Source organism: Podarcis filfolensis, assembly GCF_964270895.1.
Source record: "Podarcis filfolensis genome assembly, chromosome: 14".
NCBI lineage: Eukaryota > Metazoa > Chordata > Lepidosauria > Squamata > Lacertidae > Podarcis > Podarcis filfolensis.
In genome coordinates, this window is record NC_139616.1 from 26,452,384 (window position 1) to 26,471,143 (window position 18,760).

At 44.7% G+C, this 18,760-nt stretch overlaps 1 protein-coding gene across 1 annotated transcript in view; it reads left to right on the forward strand.

Moving 5' to 3' along the window:
- The window catches only part of MAP2K5 (mitogen-activated protein kinase kinase 5), a 933,658-nt gene extending 917,047 nt beyond the window's left edge, over window positions 1-16,611 (forward strand). Inside the window, exon 17 of the transcript XR_014541671.1 lies at window positions 16,496-16,611. The gene's annotated coding sequence lies outside the window, so the exon portion shown is untranslated. The remainder of the gene's footprint in view (window positions 1-16,495) is intronic.
- The last annotated feature ends 2,149 nt before the right edge of the window (window positions 16,612-18,760 follow it).

Below are 18,760 nucleotides of genomic sequence, written 5' to 3' on the forward strand. Positions count from 1 at the left end.
TTAATTAGAAAATTACATTTATATAACCCTTTAATCTGCATTTATAGGTTGCCAAGGGCAGAAGGTGAGGTAGGGGAATTACATCCAGATTAGCTTTGATCCCAAAGAAGCCGAGATCTGAGATTATTTTCCAAGAAAGAAGATGGAAAGTACGAGTAGTGTGCTGATTTGGGCAAGGGGTGGGGGGGTGTGCTGGAAAAAAAATTAGGTTGCTCTTCTCATTTGTCCCTTAGTCAAGAGGAGGCTGGTTGGAGGGAGAGAGGGGGAAACAGCCTCAGGGATGCCTTGATCTTCCACAGTTTACTGTGTGGCCTGTGCAGTGCTGGTTCCAAAAAACAACTGGGCTATAAAGCTTGGGAGGAGGGGAAGATTACAGAAAAAGCTTATTTCTAGCTGAGCACAGCCTTCAGCTTCCTAAACAAAATTGCTTTTATTCTCCTCAACATGTGTTCAAAAAGATTAAAGAGCTGTAAGCTTGCACAGCTTAATAAGAGTGTGCATTAGAGGAGAAGGCCCAGAACAGCAGAACAGCCCACTCTCCGCTCTGGCGACGAGGATTTGGAAATCCTGTTTATTGAATTATAAAGAACCTTAAAGGATAAAGGATATTGAAGTAGGGATTTTAATATTTTGTAGCATTTGGGGGAGTTATTTGATCACAACAATCATTTAGAAAGTATTTTGCTTCCTTTTCCTTTACTTCCTTTTAAATAAAAGCAGGGAAGCCAAATTGACCATTAAGAATTAACGGGGGCGGAAGAGGATGCGGCAGCAGCGGGGGCAGGGAGGAGAGAATCCACTGTCCATGTGGCACTGGGCAGTGTAACAGTCCGGAGAGTGGCTCCTCAAAGAGAATAGCTGTCCCCTCACCCTGTCAGCACCAGGGCATAGGAAGAGCCTGCAGGGTCAGGCCAATGCCCATCTAGTCCAGCATCCTGTTCTCATACTGGCCAACCAGATGGCCAATGAGAAGCCCACAAGCGGGATTCAAGCACAGGAGCCCTCTCCCCTCCTTTTGGTTTCCAGCAACTGGTATTCAGAAGCATGGCTGCCTCCAGCTGTGGAGACAGAGCAGAGCCATCGTAGCTAGTAGCCATCAATAGCCCTCTCTTCCAGGAATTTATTTATCTTCCCCTCCTGTGGGAAGGAGTTCCAACTATGAGCTGTGGGAAGAACTTTCTGTTGTTTTTGAAGCAACTTTTTGTTTTCAAAACAAGTGTTTTTCTTTACGAAATTAAATCCTGTTTCATCTCACCTTAAATTCTGTTCAGGTGGGACCCTGACTGAATAACGCTTCAAATGCTGGGAGGTGAGGCAGGAACGAGCAAATCTATCAATTTCCTTTCCCTTTAGTGGCTCATTTTCCTCGTTTTAAGTTCTGATGTTTCCACACAACATTTCTTAGTAGTAGTCCTCAGAAAGTTTCACCAGTGGTTTAGTGGGGATTTTTCAAGGCAGTGTTGCCCAATACAGTGGTGCCTCGCAAGACGAAATTAATTCGTTCCACGAATTTTTTCGTCTAGCGAATTTTTCGTCTTGCGAAGCACGAAATCCCATAGGAATGCATTGAAAATCAATTAATGCGTTCCTATGGTCAAAAAAAGTCCAAACAAAGCCAAATTTGGTACAACAAGAGTTTATTAAGTGCTCTTTAAAGTCACACATTCTGTAAAGAGCATTTCAAAATTCAAACCCAGAATTTTTTTAAAAAAACAGCAGAGTGGCCCAATGGTCACAGAAAATCATAAAAATGCAGAAAAAAACACACAAGCTTCCAGATTCTTGCAAACCCCTCCCCAACACCAAGTCCTTGAATTCCAAACACCCCAACCCAAAATCCAAAACCCCCCCAAAAAGTTTTAAAAGCTTAACTTACCAAATGGCTGCAAAAGAAGTTTTGGAAAAGCTTCAAAAATCACCAAAGTCTTTAAAAACCTCAAAAAAGGCTACTATGTACACTGTGTTCTATGAGTTGCTCCTCAAAGTCAAGTCGCAACTGTATTAACGGTGTTAAGAAAAAGGAAACAAACTTGCAAGACGTTTTCATCTTGCGAAGCAAGCCCATAGGGAAATTCGTCTTGCGAAGCAGCTCAAAAAACAGAAAACCCTTTCGTCTAGCGAGTTTTCCGTCTTGCGAGGCATTCATCTTGCGGGGCACCACTTTATACACATTCCCCCTAGTAAGGTGCATTATTATTTTTTTGCACATTTCCCACTAATTTAGATGAGCACTTTATCCTAGCATATAAATGTTGGTGCACATTCCTTGTCTGGAGAACTGCATTGCAAAATTTGGAGAAGTGGAGATTTGAAAGGGCGGCTGAGTTTCGTATATTATTTCAGAAACCACGAATTAGGCAGAGTGGCCTTTTAATGCAAACTGGATCAGATTTCTTTGCTGTCCCTGACCGTGAGATGAAGGTGGAAAGCTCTCTTGACAAGTGCCCATGAGGAGCTGTCCAAAGATTTAATGAATTTTTGGTCTAGAAGGACTGGCTGGGGGGCATGGGGGGGGAAGATTCATATCCCTTAAAGAGCCACATTCCCTGTGTTAACTTATGCTGTTCTGCTGTATAAGAGGATTGTGCAGATTAAATGAAATCATGAGACATGCCATACAAATTACATCCCAAATCAGATTTTCTAGCAGAGATTAGAGGTGTGGGGCCCAGGCGGGGTGGAGGGAAAAAGAGAGAGACTGAGGCTGTGTACACACCATACATTTGAAACACATGACTTCTCCCAAAGCATCCTGGGAATGGTAGTCCCCCCCCCCAGAGAACTACAATTCCCAGTACCCATAACAAACTACAGCTCCCAAGGTTCTTGGGAGGAAATCATGTGCTTTAAATTTATGGGGCATAGGCAGCCGCAGAGAAAAAGCTTCAGCTACAGGATTATATGTTCTAAAAAAAAAAACACAACCCAAAAAACCTTCCCCCACATTTTATTTGTGTGCTTTTCCGTTTTCCTACCAAGCTTGGGGGAGCTGGAGAATCCTCACCAGCAGGGAGAAGTGGAGCGCTGCCTGTTCACACTCGGCATTATGCAAGCTCAACACAGGGGGGGAAAGCCCTTTAATTACATCTGGGCTCCAGATCAACACAAGCATCCTTCATGCTTTTAACAGATTAGGGCCTTTGACAACTGTCTGCTTCTCACACAGGGCGTCTGAGAACAGAGAGAATTGTTGGGGGGGGGGAGAAAGCTGCTATGTGTCATGAACCTTGCATCTAAGAATCTGGGGGGGGGTGCTCAGCCTCCACTTCCTTTGTGTCTTTCTTTTTAAAATAATAATAATAATAATAATAATAATAATAATAATAATAATAATAATAATCCCTTGTGTGTCCTCCATTTTGGACCACTGAATGATGGATTAGAAAACAAAAAGACATTAGCAGCTCCCAGCTCTCCCACTTTCCTAATCCACCACAAAGTGATCTCATTTTCAGGTGTGCTGCACTCTTCCTGCAACAATTAACTAGGGATCTAGTTCTCCCTCTGAACTCTGAAATAACTTGTTCATCACCATCACAAAAATAAAAAAGCCTAACCTAACACTGCATTTCTTCGTAGGCAGGACATTCACTCTTGCAGCCGCCTCAAGACGATTTGCTGCCTGATGAGAAAAACTTCCCTAAACAGGGCTGCCTTCAGATGTCTTTTAAAAATAGGATAGCTGCCTATTTCCTTGACATGTGATGGGAGGGCGTTCCACAGGGCGGGTGCCACTACCGAGAAGGCCCTCTGTCTAGTTCCCTGTAACCTCACTTCTCGCAATGAGGCAACTGCCAGAAGGCCCTCAGAGGAGGACCCCAGTGTCTGGGCTGGACAGTGGGGGTGGAGCCGCTCCTTCACGTATACAGGGCTGAGGCCATTTAGGGCTTTAAAGGTCAGCACCAACACTTTGAATTGTGCTCGAAAACGTATTGGGAGCCAATGCAGATCTCTCTGGACTGGTGATGCCTTTCCCTGATGCAAAGTGCTTAAAACACAGACATTTTCTGTTTTCACAGGCATTTGGGCAGCACAGTCGGGAATATGTTTTTAATATGCTTAGGTGTTTTTACTGCTCAGTTTCATTCTGGTTGTAAATTGCTTCAGAACTTTTTGCAGGGGGGGGGGGCAATTCACCAACCCAGCAAAACCAACCTGAATAACAATTCCATTCATATTCTCAGCAGGTTGGGACCAAAGGGAGGCCTTCACAATTCTGTCTCTGTGGGGTCTTTGGTCCTGAACCAGAACATTTTCTCTGCCACTAGCTCCCAGCATAGAGCCCTCAAACTGTGCGCCCAGTGTCGCCACACTTCGGTAATGTGGGGAAAACCCTGATCTCTACATTTTGTTATTAGCTTGCCTTATATTTTAGGCCCTTTTGCCCAACATCCTCCTGGCTCCATCCTGCTTGAAAAATACTCGGCTCCTTTTGTGCTGTAAATCAGGATTGCTACAATTTAAGCCCCCTGCTTAAATTTAAGCTGCCTCCCAAACGCTCTGCGGTGAAATTTACAAAGAGGCTTTTAATAAGAACAGTCACACTGTGTGTGTGTGTGTGTGTGTGTGTGTGTGTGTGTGTGTAGCCAATCCTCAATGTCATTCGGTCTTGCTTCAAACCTCCCCCCGCCCCCCCGACAACTCAGGTGGATACCCCTGCAAAGCAGCCAAAGATTTTATGAGGTTTAATTTCAAGGGATTTGGTGGTGGGGTGAGGCCGCTTCACCCTCCTATAAATCTATATGTGTATATATCAAAAATCTGCAGAAGGCAGTATATGGTGTTTCATTCACATATAACAGGTCCTCAGGCTGCAATCAATTAATGAGCACAATTGTGTCACTAGAGCTACCCCATAAATACAACAGAGGGCTTTGCCAAGTCCTTGGCTGGAAAGCTCATTCTTTAAAAAAAACAACTTGGGTGGAATGATAAACCCAGTTTTTGTGTGTGTGTGTGTGTGTGTGTGTGTGTGTGAGAGAGAGAGAGAGAGAGAGAGAGAGAGAGAGAGAGAGAGAGAAATTTCATATTGTTCCTAGCACACACTCTTGGTGAAAAGATCATTATACAGCAGGAATATACAGCGAGAAATCTTGTTTTGTCTGTTGCTGTACAGATACGTCCCCCTTGGGATGTTATGTTCAGTTTCTGTTAATTGGTTCTCATGGGAAACTTACAGATTCTGGCTTCACACAATTAACTCAAGGCCGTGTCAATTTACTCTTGGCAGAAAGCCAAGGTCAGCTTGACCTAGAAACTACTTACTCTGATTGGTTAACGACCAGCACTCAACTCTGTTATCTAGGAATGCTAGCACAGTTTGGTGTTAGGGGTGTGTTAGGAGTAGAAGTGCTGTGTATGGTTGAGAGAGAGAAAGAAAGGATTTATTTTGCTTTGTTTTGTATGCAGAAACTCTGCTGGTTTTATTTTTCCTTTTAATAAATCCTGTAAATAGTTATTCTGAGTCTAGCTGACTAGTCATTTCCACCTCAACTAGCTTCTTCGCTGTGCAGGAAAACTCTGCTACGTTTGGGCTAAAGCCATTAGAGCTATGCCTGACACTTCAAAGTTCCATGAGGTTATGGGCATTGTGCTGCCAGCCTGAGTTGTGGTGGTGTCAGCATCAACGGCGTTGGTTCCAGTAGTTCCAGAAGTTGTTCCTGTTGGTGCAGCAGATGGACATTGGCTGGTTCCTGACTGTTGTGAGCTGGTGACGCAGTGGACACAAGGACAACAGCTGCAGCGTGTGAGTGCTGGGTGCTGTGGTTCCTGTTTTCTCTCTCGGTGGTCGTGAGTAGCTGGTTCCGGGTTCCAGGGACATCGCTCTCAAGATGGCCTCACAACCAGTTCAGATGGCTTTTGAGCGTCTGAATGACTCCAATTACTTGCTGTGGTCGGAACGCATGCAGGCAGTGCTGCAGAGGGATCGTCTCTGGCAAGTGGTGAGTAAGTTTCCTGCAAAGCCTGATGATGAAGACCTCGATAAAGACCAAAGAGCAAGGGCCACAATTGTCTTGGGGCTGGAAGATTCCCAGTTGCCGTATGTGAGGGGAATCAAGACAGCTAGAGGTGTGTGGCAAGCACTTAAAGAACTCCATGTGCGTGAGACAGCGGTTTCCAAGCTGTTCATTCGCAAGGCATTGTACAAGGCAATGTTACAGCCTGGGGTTACAATCCAGGAACACCTACACAGTTTACAGTTAAAGTTTGCTGCGCTACAGGAAAGAGACTGTGCATTAGACCAGCAGGAGAAGGTGGCTATTATTTTGAGTTCTCTCCCGGAAAGCTGGGATAATTTAGTTTTGTCTCTAGAAGGCATACAGGAGTGTGATTTATCAGTCAGTTACGTTACTGGGCGTTTGATTGAAGAGTGGCAGAAGAGGCAAGAAAGGTCGTTGGCTGCAGAGGCTTCTACAGGCGGGCGGTTTGGAAGGAGTTCTCATGCCGTGCCAGGGGTGAAGCAAGAGCAGCGTGCCGGTGAGGAGTCTGCGTTTGCTGTTAGGCGTTGTTTCCGATGTGGGTCTTCAGCGCATTTAAAACGACAATGTCCTGAGTTGGTCAAGTCTCAGTTGCCGGTGCAGGAGCAGAGACGAGATCAGCAGCAGCAGCAGCAGCAGCAGCGGAAAAAGAAGTTCTTCAAACAAAAACAGTCGGCTCAGCTGGTGACCGCCGAGGTCAAGATTGCTGATGAGAAACAAGCTGTCTGGGTGGTCGATTCGGGAGCGTCTCGGCACATCGTAAATTCAGATGAATTGTTTGTTTCCAAGAACTCAGCACAGCGCAGCCAGGTGGCTCTAGCAGACGGAAGTACTTCCGAAGTGATTTCGGGGGGTGCAGTTTTTGTTCCTTGTCTTCATGAATGCCTGCAAAATGTACTTTATGTGCCTTCATTAAGGAGCAATCTGATGTCTGTAGATTGTTTGCTAAAAGCTGGGTTTAAAGTGTATTTTGAAGGAGACAGTTGCATTATTAAGAAGGCTGGTGAGATTTTAGGCACTGCTAAGTCAGAGGGAGGCTTGTTTTGGCTTAAAGCAGGATCTCAAGTTGCAGCAGTAGTCAGTAAATCTCAGCCTGCAGTGAATAACAAAGCTATACATGACAACTGTGTGCACTTATTGCATAGGAAAATGGGGCATGCTGGCTGGAAAAGTATACTAAAAATGTCTGAATTGGCTGATGGGGGTAATTTAAAGAGTTGTAACAAGTACCTTGATTGTAATGTTTGTAAAAAGGTTAAAACCCACAGAGTCTCTTACCCCAGAAGTGACAGAGTTAGTGAGTCACCGCTACAGCTGGTTCACATGGACGTAATTGGTCCATTTGCTGTAAGCAGGGGTGGATCGCGTTTTTCATTAACAATTGTGGATGACGCCACGCGTTATTCTTGGGTTTTTCCCATGAAGAATAAGGGTGACGTGTTCACTAAGTTTAAAGGCTGGGTGGCATCTGTGGAAAGATTTCTGTCCATTAAACTCAAAAGGATTCAGACGGACAGAGGTGGCGAATTTATGTCAAATGCTTTTAGAGATTGGTTACAAAAGCGTGGCATTGGGCATAGAAAAACGAACGCTTTTTCCCCAGAGGAGAATGGCGTTGCAGAGCGAAAAAACAGATCTTTACAAGACATGATGTTTGCCATGCTTGATGATGCTGATTTGCCCATGTCTTATTGGGGGGAGAGCATGCTCACCGCGTGTTATCTCCAAAATAGGCTCTTTCATCAAACAATAGGTACAACTCCATACTTTAAATTGTTTCAGAAAAAACCCAAAATTGACCATTTGCATGTGTTTGGATCAAAAGCCTGGGTATTAATTCCAAAACAAATGAGAAAGAAGGGAGATCCTAAGACCAAACAGTTAGTGTTTGTGGGTTACCAGGAGCTGGGAAAAGGTTTCCGCTTTGCTGAAGGGACAAATGGCATAGTGATCTCCAGGAATGCCAGTTTTTGTGAACATAGTGGCTGGGAGAGACTACATGCCAATACTGAGGTTTGGTTTGAACCTTCCCAGGAGCTTCATGACTCTGAAGGTAAACATAGAGAATCAGAGTCTGAGGGGGAGGAAAGTTCAGATAAGAGCTCTCAAGAAAGTGGAATTAGCCAGAGACCAGTTGCTAAGCAACAAAAGAGAGGTCGTAGTTCTGAGGAGGAAAGTGGGTCAGAAGAAAAATTTTCTCCCAGAAGATCTAAAAGACAAAACAAAGGAGTGCCTCCGGTGCATTTTTCTCCAGATACTGCAAATGTGTTTAGTGTAATTGCAGAGCCCAAGAGTTTTCAGGAGGTGTTAAAGTTACCAAAAGAGGAGGCAGAGCTCTGGAAACAGGCAATGGAGGAAGAGATGTCCTCTCTGAATGAGCACAAGGTTTTTACACCAGTAGCAGCGCCTGAGGGGGCAAAGATTGTAGGCTGCAGGTGGGTGTACAAACTTAAACCTCTGGTGACAGGAGAGTACAAATACAAAGCTCGTTTAGTGGCTCAAGGATACTCTCAGAGGCCTGGAAAAGATTATGACGAGACTTTTTCCCCTACTGCTAAGGGGGACAGTGTAAGGCTGATTCTAACGCTTGGAGCAAAGAGAAAACTCCTGTTAAACCATTTTGATATCCAGACTGCATATTTACATGCATCAATATCAGAAGACCTGTATCTAGCCGAACCGCCTGGTTATGAGACAGGTTACAATAGAGTGTTGAAATTAAACAAAGCTCTATATGGTCTCAAACAGGCTGCAAGATCTTGGAACAAATGTTTCCATGAGGCCTTAGTGTCATTTGGTTTCAAGCAGAGTACAGCTGACAATTGTGTTTATGTACGTGGTACAGGCAGTGATCAAGAGTTTTGTCTGATTTATGTAGATGATGTATTGTATGCTTGCAAAACAGATAAACAAACTAAAAGGTTTGCCAAGCAATTGTCCAGTAAGTTCAAAGTGAAAGACTTAGGCCCGGTTAGGACATATCTAGGGTTGGAAGTGTGCTGGGCCCAAGATGGCAGCTGCCTAATTAGTCAGCAGAACAAAGTTAAACAACTACTGACTACATACAGGATGCAGGATTGCAAAGGGGCAGTGGTGCCTATGGATCCAGGTTTCATAAAAACACTTCATACAGATGAGAGTCCTGAATTTGAACATCCTGATGTATATCATTCTGTAATTGGAAGTTTATTGTATCTAGCACAGTGGTCCAGACCTGATATTAGCTATGCAGTAGGCATATTAAGTAGATTGGTCTCAAAACCCACACTAAATGCCTGGAAAGGGGTAAAACAAGTTCTGAGATACCTCAAACAGACAATTGGCTATATGTTACAATTAAATTCTTCAGAAGATGAAATGTTGAGTTGCTACTGTGATAGTGACTGGGGAAATTTGCCGGATAGAAAATCTGTCACAGGACTAGTCATAATGGTCGGTGGAGCTTTAATCAGCTGGCGGTCACGCAAGCAAGACGTTGTAAGTGTGTCATCAACGGAATCAGAGTACGCCGCGTTGAGTGAATTGTGCAACGAGGTGATTTATTTCAAGCATTTGTTAGCAGATTTAAATGTAAATTGTGGAGAACCAGTACAAGTTTACATTGATAATCAAGCTTGTATAACCTTAAGTAAAACAGAGGGTTTCAAATCGCGTTCCAAACATATCTCTGTAAAATACCAAAATGTGCGTTGCTGTGTACAAGACAATGTAATCACCTGTACTTATGTATCAAGTGAAGAAAATGTAGCAGATGTGTTAACTAAACCATTGGCAAAGGTAAAGAACAAGCGAATGTGCAAGGGTTTAGGTTTGCTGGAAAAATAATCTCCTACATAGGTGTATTTGATGTTAATTGTCCAGCAGAATCTGTGAGGGGGTGTTCAGTTTCTGTTAATTGGTTCTCATGGGAAACTTACAGATTCTGGCTTCACACAATTAACTCAAGGCCGTGTCAATTTACTCTTGGCAGAAAGCCAAGGTCAGCTTGACCTAGAAACTACTTACTCTGATTGGTTAACGACCAGCACTCAACTCTGTTATCTAGGAATGCTAGCACAGTTTGGTGTTAGGGGTGTGTTAGGAGTAGAAGTGCTGTGTATGGTTGAGAGAGAGAAAGAAAGGATTTATTTTGCTTTGTTTTGTATGCAGAAACTCTGCTGGTTTTATTTTTCCTTTTAATAAATCCTGTAAATAGTTATTCTGAGTCTAGCTGACTAGTCATTTCCACCTCAACTAGCTTCTTCGCTGTGCAGGAAAACTCTGCTACGTTTGGGCTAAAGCCATTAGAGCTATGCCTGACACTTCAAAGTTCCATGATGTTAATATCCAGCCTCCGTGATGAGCATGGAGAAGATTGGAAGATGTGCAGGCAGCGCATCTTTTCCAGTGGCCTTTCCCAGGGTGGTGCCTTCCAGATGTTTTGGACCACAACAGCGGTGTTATGCTGATGGCAGCCCAACCTGGGGCTGCTGGGAGTTGGAGTCAAAAATCCCCAGCTTGGGGGAGGCTGTTTTAGAGCAAACCGGGAGCGGAGAACCTGCAGCAGCCCTCCAGGTGTTGGTTGCCACCTGTCCTGTATAATACAGGATTGCTCCATATTTCAACGTAAAATGCTAGGCCCTGTATTGATACAGTTTTGTCCTGTATTTCAGGTCTTCTCTCTCTCTCTCTCTCATTGTCAAGTTAGGGATCCTCTTCAAATGCATGAATTTGAAAGGGTGTATGAAAGGTCCTGTATTTAAACTCTGGGTAGCCAAGCACAGCCAAGTCCCTTTACCTTTACCTGGGACACGGGTGGCATTGTGGGTTAAACCACAGAGCCTAGGGCTTGCTGATCAGAAGGTCGGCAGTTCGAATCCCCGCGACGGGGTGAGCTCCCATTGCTCAGTCCCTGCTCCTGCCAACCTAGCAGTTCAAAAGCACGCCAAAGTGCAAGTAGATAAATAGGTACCGCTCCAGTGAGAAGGTAAACGGCATTTCTGTGCGCTGCTCTGGTTCGCCAGAAGCAGCTTAGTCATGCTGGCCACATGACCCAGAAGCTGTACACCGGCTCCCTCGGCTAATAAAGCGAGATGAGCACCACAACCCCAGTCGGCCATGACTGGACCTAATGGTCAGGGGTCCCTTTACCTTTAGCCAAGCACAGACAGATTTACAAATCCATGTGTATGTGTGTGTACATGCATGTGCATTCATGCGCATGACAAATTCCAGAGGGGCATCCTATTAGGCTGCAATATATTGTAATGGATTGCTTTGAAGCCACTTCACACACACACCCCAACCATCCTGCCCTGTCCTGTATTTTGCAGAAACAAAGGTGGTCACCCCAGGTGCAGCTCCCATCACCTCTGGCCATTGGCCATGCTGCTTGGGGCTGGAGTACTACAGCATGTGGAGGGGCAAAAGTTAGCTGCCCCTGGAGGTTACTCAATGCTTCCTTCACAAAGGTACTTTGTTGCCTCCACACACACCCCAAAAACCTCAGGCTGCCTCCTCCTCCTCCCTTTCATTGCCTGCATCCTTTGACAAAGTGCCTGAAATGTATTCAGAGTCGAGAGTAGATTTCATGCTCTTTATTCAGCTCATAGTGGTGAGGAGGAATGGAAGTTCCCCCAGAATGTCTGCTTTATATACATTATTTACACAATGGGCCCCACGTGATTGGCTAATTCCGGGATTCTCCTGTAGACCAACCAGGTTGCGGATTCACTTCCACCTGGAGCTGGATTGGGTGGCTCCTGTGGACCAATCAGACTGCTGCATTCTGGGTCCTATTGTTCTAGAACCAATCAGACTCCTGCATTCTGAATCCTATTGTTCTAGGACCAATCAGACTGCTGCCTTTTGGATCCTATTCAACTCAGTACATAACAGTGCCCCAAACCTTTGGAAAATCCAAACCCATCACTTCCGTTCTGTCAGCTTAGCCTGTTAGGAAGCTGCCTTGGGCCACATCAAAACATAAACAAACGCCAGGCATGCACATCAGATTCCCCAAACTGAGTTGCTCCATGTTGCCAGCCATGCTCACCCCACCTCTCTCCCTTCCCTTTACCAAAGCAGAAAGCAATGGTCTTAAATGTAAGGACTCTGCCCCACGCCCCATCCTTCCCTCTAACAAATCCCACCACCACCAGCAGCTCTTGGAAGCTCCTACTTCTCTGCAGTTTCATTGTTGATCCAGATCTGCCCGGAGCTTATAATTGACATTTAAATTACTCCGCAGAACAACAAATCAATATTTATGGATTGCTGGGCCAATGTGTTGGCCAAATGAGTTGTTCTGGGATTCCGTCTCCCAGCAAAAAGGCCGACCAGGGTCAAGGTCAAGGCTTTGGCTAATGAGGAACCGAGGCCCCGTCAACAAACCACCAGACGGCATTTAGCAGGGATGGAGTTCCCGTTAGTCGTTTGGCATAACATATTACACTCTTTGTTCGTCTCCTGACTTATCATTTTTTGCCTTGAGAGCTGCTCAGCAGAGATACAAAGGCTGCTTTCTCCTCCCACAACAGACCACAAAAACTACTCACCTCAGCTAAGACCAAGGAACTAAAATACTGTACAGTGGTACCTCAGGTTGCATATGCTTCAGGTTACAGACTCCGCTAACCCAGAAATAGTACCTCGGGTTAAGAACTTTGCTTCAGGATGAGAACAGAAATCGTGCTCCAGCGATGCGGTAGCAGCAGGAGGCCCCATTAGCTAAAGTGGTGCTTCAGGTTAAGAACAGTTTCAGATTAAGAATGGACCTCCAGAACGAATTAAGTACTTAACCCGAGGTACCACTGTACTGCTTTTATTCCCTCTTTCCCTCTCTGTTCACAAGATAGCATGTCTACCCCCTGTTGATATCTGGAATAACTGCTACACTTGGGTATATTGATTGAATGTTTTCCTGTGTGTTCTTCATGGAGCTTAGAACAGATCTTACAACAACCTTGCAAGGTAGGCTGAAAGATGAGGAAGTGGCCTTAGAGTCAGGCCATTGGTCCATCTGGCTCAGAACAAAAATGGCCAAGATGATGAAGTGATTCCCCTATTAGGAAAGGTTGCTGCATTTGGGACATTTTCGTTTAGAGAAAAGAGTCACATGATGAAATTATGTATGGCACTGAGTAATTTTCTCCCGGATAGAGGATGTTTTTCTGCATCTCTCCTAACACAAGAAGTTGTGGGCATCCAGTGAAGCTGAAAGTTGGGAGATTCAGGGCAGAGAAAAACAAAGTCCTCCTTCATGCAGCAGTATGGAACTCACTTCCGCAGGAGGCACTGATGGCATTAAAAGAGGATTGGACGAATTCATGAATGAGAGGGCTATTGATGGCTGCTAGCCATGATGTCCATGCTCTGGCTCCACTTCCCATAGGCATCTTAACCCTAAATCAGCCTTTGCCAACCTGGTGCCCTCCAGAGGTTTTTGGAAATGTGAGCTGCTACAACCCTCAGCCCCAGCTAGCACAGGAAGACCTCAGCCCTAGGAGACCTCAGGCCTCAGTGAGTATTGATGAGTTACATGAGAATTGGCCTCTGCCTGTGAAGGACAGGTTAGTCCTTCTCCTCTTGAAGAAGCCTTTGTCCCTGGAGAGCTGACAAGAAACAGCAAAAAAACATGCAGGATTTAGGCCCTCTTTAATTCCCCATCATTTTATAATCAGCCCCCTGGTGGCACTGGCTGCTTCCAATTAACCCCAGAGATGCCCTTGACTTCTCTAAAAGTTTTTTATCAGCTGGTACAGCCAGCACCCCCAGCGGCCAACCTCCAAGGAAAGGCGGGGAGACCCCAAAAAAACATTCCCTGGGAATCCAAAACATGCACCCACACTCACACCGCATTCAAGTCATGCGGTGGAAAAATTTCTTGAGGGTATTAAAAGGCAGGGAGGAGCGCTGCGGCTGCTTTTGAAGTCCTCTCTTCTCCCCTTTCAACATTTTAGGAGACCAAACGGAGGATGAAACTCCAATGACATGGAGGAATAATCCCCTATTCAGCCCTGAAAGGATTATTCTAATTACTTTGATTATTAAAAGATCAGACGGGTCCCTTTCTGCAATCCTGCTTCTCCTCCCAGCTCCCCGCACCCACCCACCGCACAGCCCGGGAGCATCAGCCAAGCCAGCTTTTTTTAAAAAAGGGCTCCGCAGTGGGAATTGGAGAACGTCTTAAGTAAACAGAGAGAACAAATGGAGGCCGCCAGAGGCCCTGGGCAGCTCCTGTCTGCTCCATGAGCTGTCTGCCCAAGCGCTGCCTCGCTGAGGCCTGGGCCTTTTGTGAGCACCTCAATAGGTACTAAACAGGCCCTGAAATCGGAACTCTTTGGGGCTTCTCAAGTGTGCAGAGCGTGGCTGGCTGCCTCCTTTATCTCCATGGCGAGGTGGCGGTGTCAAGCAGAGCCGCCATGAATGAACCAGAGAATGGCGGCTTTCATGGCCGTCTATTTCCCTCCCCTCTCTCTGCTAAGCCTCCTCCCTCCTCCCTTGGGAGTGGAGGGGAGAAGAGAAGCACAGATGGTCTCTCCTGACCTGCTATTTATCATCCTGGCAAAAGCTTTCCTCCGCTCAATGCGGCGGAGCAGCCCGTGGAAGGGAGCCTGTTTGTTTCTGCTGATGAGGACCGTCAATTTGCACAGCCGTCTCATTAGGCCTAAACCGCCAATTAATTTCTTTTGTTCTCATTAAACTGGCTGATTCCTAAACATTTCGGGCCTGGCAATGAGGGGCCCGGCTAAGAGCTTCAGTCCAGGAGGCAATAGCAGACACAAATGCCATACACTTGGCCAACCCTCTGGGCAGCTGCACAGAGGAGCCGGGAGTCCCCACCAAAAAATGCTTCTGGGAGTTGGGCGCGTTGAATTTCTCAGCTTTCACATTCCCAAAATGAGGGGTGCTGAAAAGTTGTAACATGACTTGGGAATTTTGAAAGCTATTCTGAGTTAAATTGATTCAGTGTTGTTTTGCACGGTCCATAAATTGTATAGAAATCATTAAAAATGACCGCCAAGTTTGCATTTAGGAAGGGACATTTCCTGAAACAATTCTCCTTTCAAAATTTGCACTTGTTCAAAATTTGCAATGGAGTTCTCTAACCAGGTAAGGTGTCCCCAAATGTGTATGTTAGGTAAATAAAGATGCATCCATTTGTGAAAATCACATACCATATTTTTCCGTGTACTGTATAACACGCCCCCATGTATAAGACCCCCCCCCTATTTTTTGAGGAACACAACAAAAACCAATCACATGCCCAACTGCCGCTGCCAATCTCCTGCTGGCTGCTGCCACCAATCCCCCGCCCCCCCCCCGCTTTCCGTGTATAAGACGACCCACAATTTTTGCCTATTATTTCCAAGGAAAAAATATTGTCTTATACATGGAAAAATACGGTCTATTGCTGCATTGGGTCATGCAGAAAAATGTGTCTGTTAAGAAAAAAAGTATCACTAAAATGCTGACAAATGTCCAGTGAGGAGTTTCATAAATAAGTAAATAAATTGCAAACTGGTGTGGAAATATGGAGAACGGAATGAGAATTAGAAGGAAATGGAAACTGACCAATCTGCCCATCCCTGTCCCCAACAGGGCAAATAGCTTTACGCTGCTCAAAATGGCTTGTTAAAGGGACAGTTGGCAACTCCAGACTATTGGAATCAAAGAATCGTAGAGCTGGAAGGGACCCTAAGGGTCATCTAGTCCACCCCCCCTGCAATGCAGGAATCACAGATAAATAATCACTAGCAGTGTTTCATAGGCCCCATTCTTACAGGGGGAGTTGCCAAACTAGTAATCTGCCAGAAGCCTCTTTTGGCACTGAGTGGTACATAAACAAATAAATAACTAATTTATTTTTGTCCAGTAGCACCTTAGAGACCAATTAAGTTTGTTCTTGGTACAGTGGTACCTCAGGTAAAGAACTTAATTTGTTCCGGAGGTCCGTTCTTAACCTGAAACTGTTCTTAACCTGAGGTACCACTTTAGCTAATGGGGCCTCCCGCCGCTGCTGCACAATTTCTGTTCTCATCCTGAAGCAAAGTTCTTAACCCAACGTACTATTTCTGGATTAGCGGAGTCTGTAACCTGAAGCGTCTGTAACCCCAGGTACCACTGTGTAAGTTTTCGTGTGTATACACATGAAAGCATATACCAAGAACAAACTTAGTTGGTCTCTAAGGTGCTACTGGACAATTTTTTATTTTATTTCTTATATTTTGACTGTGTCAGACCAATACGACTACCTACCTGAAATAAATAACTGTAAGGCAGAGATTTTGCAGCTCGGTTGTAGCTGGAGACAGAAAAGAAGGGTCTGAATTTTTGGAAGAAGCAACTGCCTTTAATTCATACCCGCTGCACTGAAAGGAAAAAAGCCAAGAAAGCGTTTGTGCATCTTGGCCCAGAGAGCTAAGCAGCCCTCCTGAGTTGTAAGTTTATGGTTTCTGTTTCACCTCCTCTTTCCTCCTTGTTTCTGCTGCATCCAGTAATGGCTGAGGTTGGGGTTTTTTTGGTGGTGGGGCGAGTATGTTTTTTTTTTTAATGATATTTATTAAAGTTTCAGAAAAGGTTACAAAAATAAGAAAGAAAAAGAAAAAAGAAGCAAAAAATACAAAATACAGAAAAATAAAAACAATTAAAAATAAATCAATCTTTCCATGTCTTGTCTTTCATTTACTTGTTTCCCTGACCTCCTCACACCTCCCCTTTTTGTATTCCAGTTCAGTTAGTTAGTTCAGCAAATCCTTTCCCTCTTTATTTTTATCTTAATCCTTTATCTTAATATGTTATAACTTTACATTCTCACCTATTAACAATCCATTTTTTACAAACTCCTTTGTAACATTACTGCTAAAACCACTTAACTTCATTCCGTCATCATTTTAACATTCATTAATTTTACAGTATTTCTGTAGGTAGTCTTTGAATTTCTTCCAATCTTCTTCCACCGACTCCTCTCCCTGGTCTCGGATTCTGCCAGTATGGTTGAGGTTGTTAAGTAAAGGATCAAGTTTACAGTTTATAGCTGTGTCTGTCTTCCATGTAGCAATATTTTAAAAAATAAAAATAAATTCTACTCTGCAGCATGAATTTGGGAGCTATGTGGGAAAGCTGTCAAATGTGGGGAGACACCACATTTGGGGGGTTGTTACACCTTGGAACCAGTTTACCTATGAGATGCCTTACCACATATATAACACTCACTTGACAGATTTGATGGGAGGAACTGGCCCTGTTACAGGTGCCACATAATATCTGTTCCACTTTTGTAAAAACTCAGCCTTTTTTAGAGTGGTAGGATCTACACTTTGGAACTCCCTGCCAATTGACACCAGGCAGGCGCTTTCATTTTTTTCGGCACCTGCTAAAAAACATTCTTCTTCAGACATGCCTACTCAGATATTTAGAAAATTGTTGTGAGTTTTAATCCATTATTAGTGCGCTCATTTTAACTTTTCAAACGTTTTAAATTTCCTCTGCAAATTCTTCTTCTTGATAACATTACCGCTTTATCCTTTTTGCAAACCACTCTGAATTACAGTGGTACCTCAGGTTACATATGCTTCAGGTTACAGACTCCGCTAACCCAGAAATATTACCTCGGGTTAAGAACTTTGCTTCAGGATGAGAACAGAAATCGTGCGCGGCAGCAGCAGCGGGAGGCCCCATTAGCTAAATTGGTGCTTCAGGTTAAGAACAGTTTCAGGTTAAGAACGGACCTCCGGAACGAATTAAGTACGTAACCAGAGGTACCACTGTATTGTTGTCTTTACAATCAAGTGTACAAATTGTATGAATTAAATAAATAGTCCCACCTGCTCTGTTCTGGCTGAAAATGTGACATTTGTAAACACACATTACAACACACCAGGAAAATCTCCACTCTTTCTCCTCCAAAGACAACTCGACCTCTATTTAGGGTTTTTCCATAAACTATCACCATAGCAGATTCAGAGAAAAGGGAGTCAGTGGGGTGTGTGTCTGTAGATTTCCAAACAGTGCCTGCCCCCTTCCCGCAAGGCCTTTCCACACCTCAGCAGAAGGGTTCGTGGGCTGCTGCATCATATACAAGGTGTGCCTGCCTTTGTGACATGCTCACATTCCTTCTCTGGAAAACAGCCAAGCTCCCTGGGGGGGAAGCTGGTGACGTTAAGTGTCAGTGGCTTATTGTTTTCCCCTGGATGGGTGAGATGATTTATGGTGTCACCATGGTATGGAAACCTGGGAAGGAGCGTCCCCAAGCAATGTGTCCCAAGTGGCCAAATTGATGGGACGGAGCAGAAATGGGGCTGTAGTGGCGATAAGAACCACTTTCTGCAGGACGTGGGCCAGGTTGTCGCAAACAGCAGAGGAGGTGGTGACCAACTGGACTCTTTGCACACAGCTGTTGGACAGTGGAACGCAACACCTAGGAAAGTAACGGACTCTCCGCCATGGGAGATTTTTAAGCCGGTTGGGTGGGTGGCCTCCTGCTGGGGAATCTTTAGCTGCGATTCCTGCATCGCAGGAAGGTTGGACTAGATGACCCTTGGAATCCCCTCCACAATTTCATGATTCATATATGCTGGCCTGCACACAGAACACAGCCCCCCTTTTCTCAACATGCTAGTTTTCTACATGCAAGAATTTGTATGGAACGATGTTCCGTTTTTGAGAAGCCTGTGTATAAAATCCTGCATAATTTCAATTCCAGTAATGCTCAGTTTGCTCCCTTTTCCCCATGAAAACTGATGTGAGTTTGAATCTGTTACAGGGTTTCCCAAACTTAGGTCTCCAGCTGTTTCTGGACT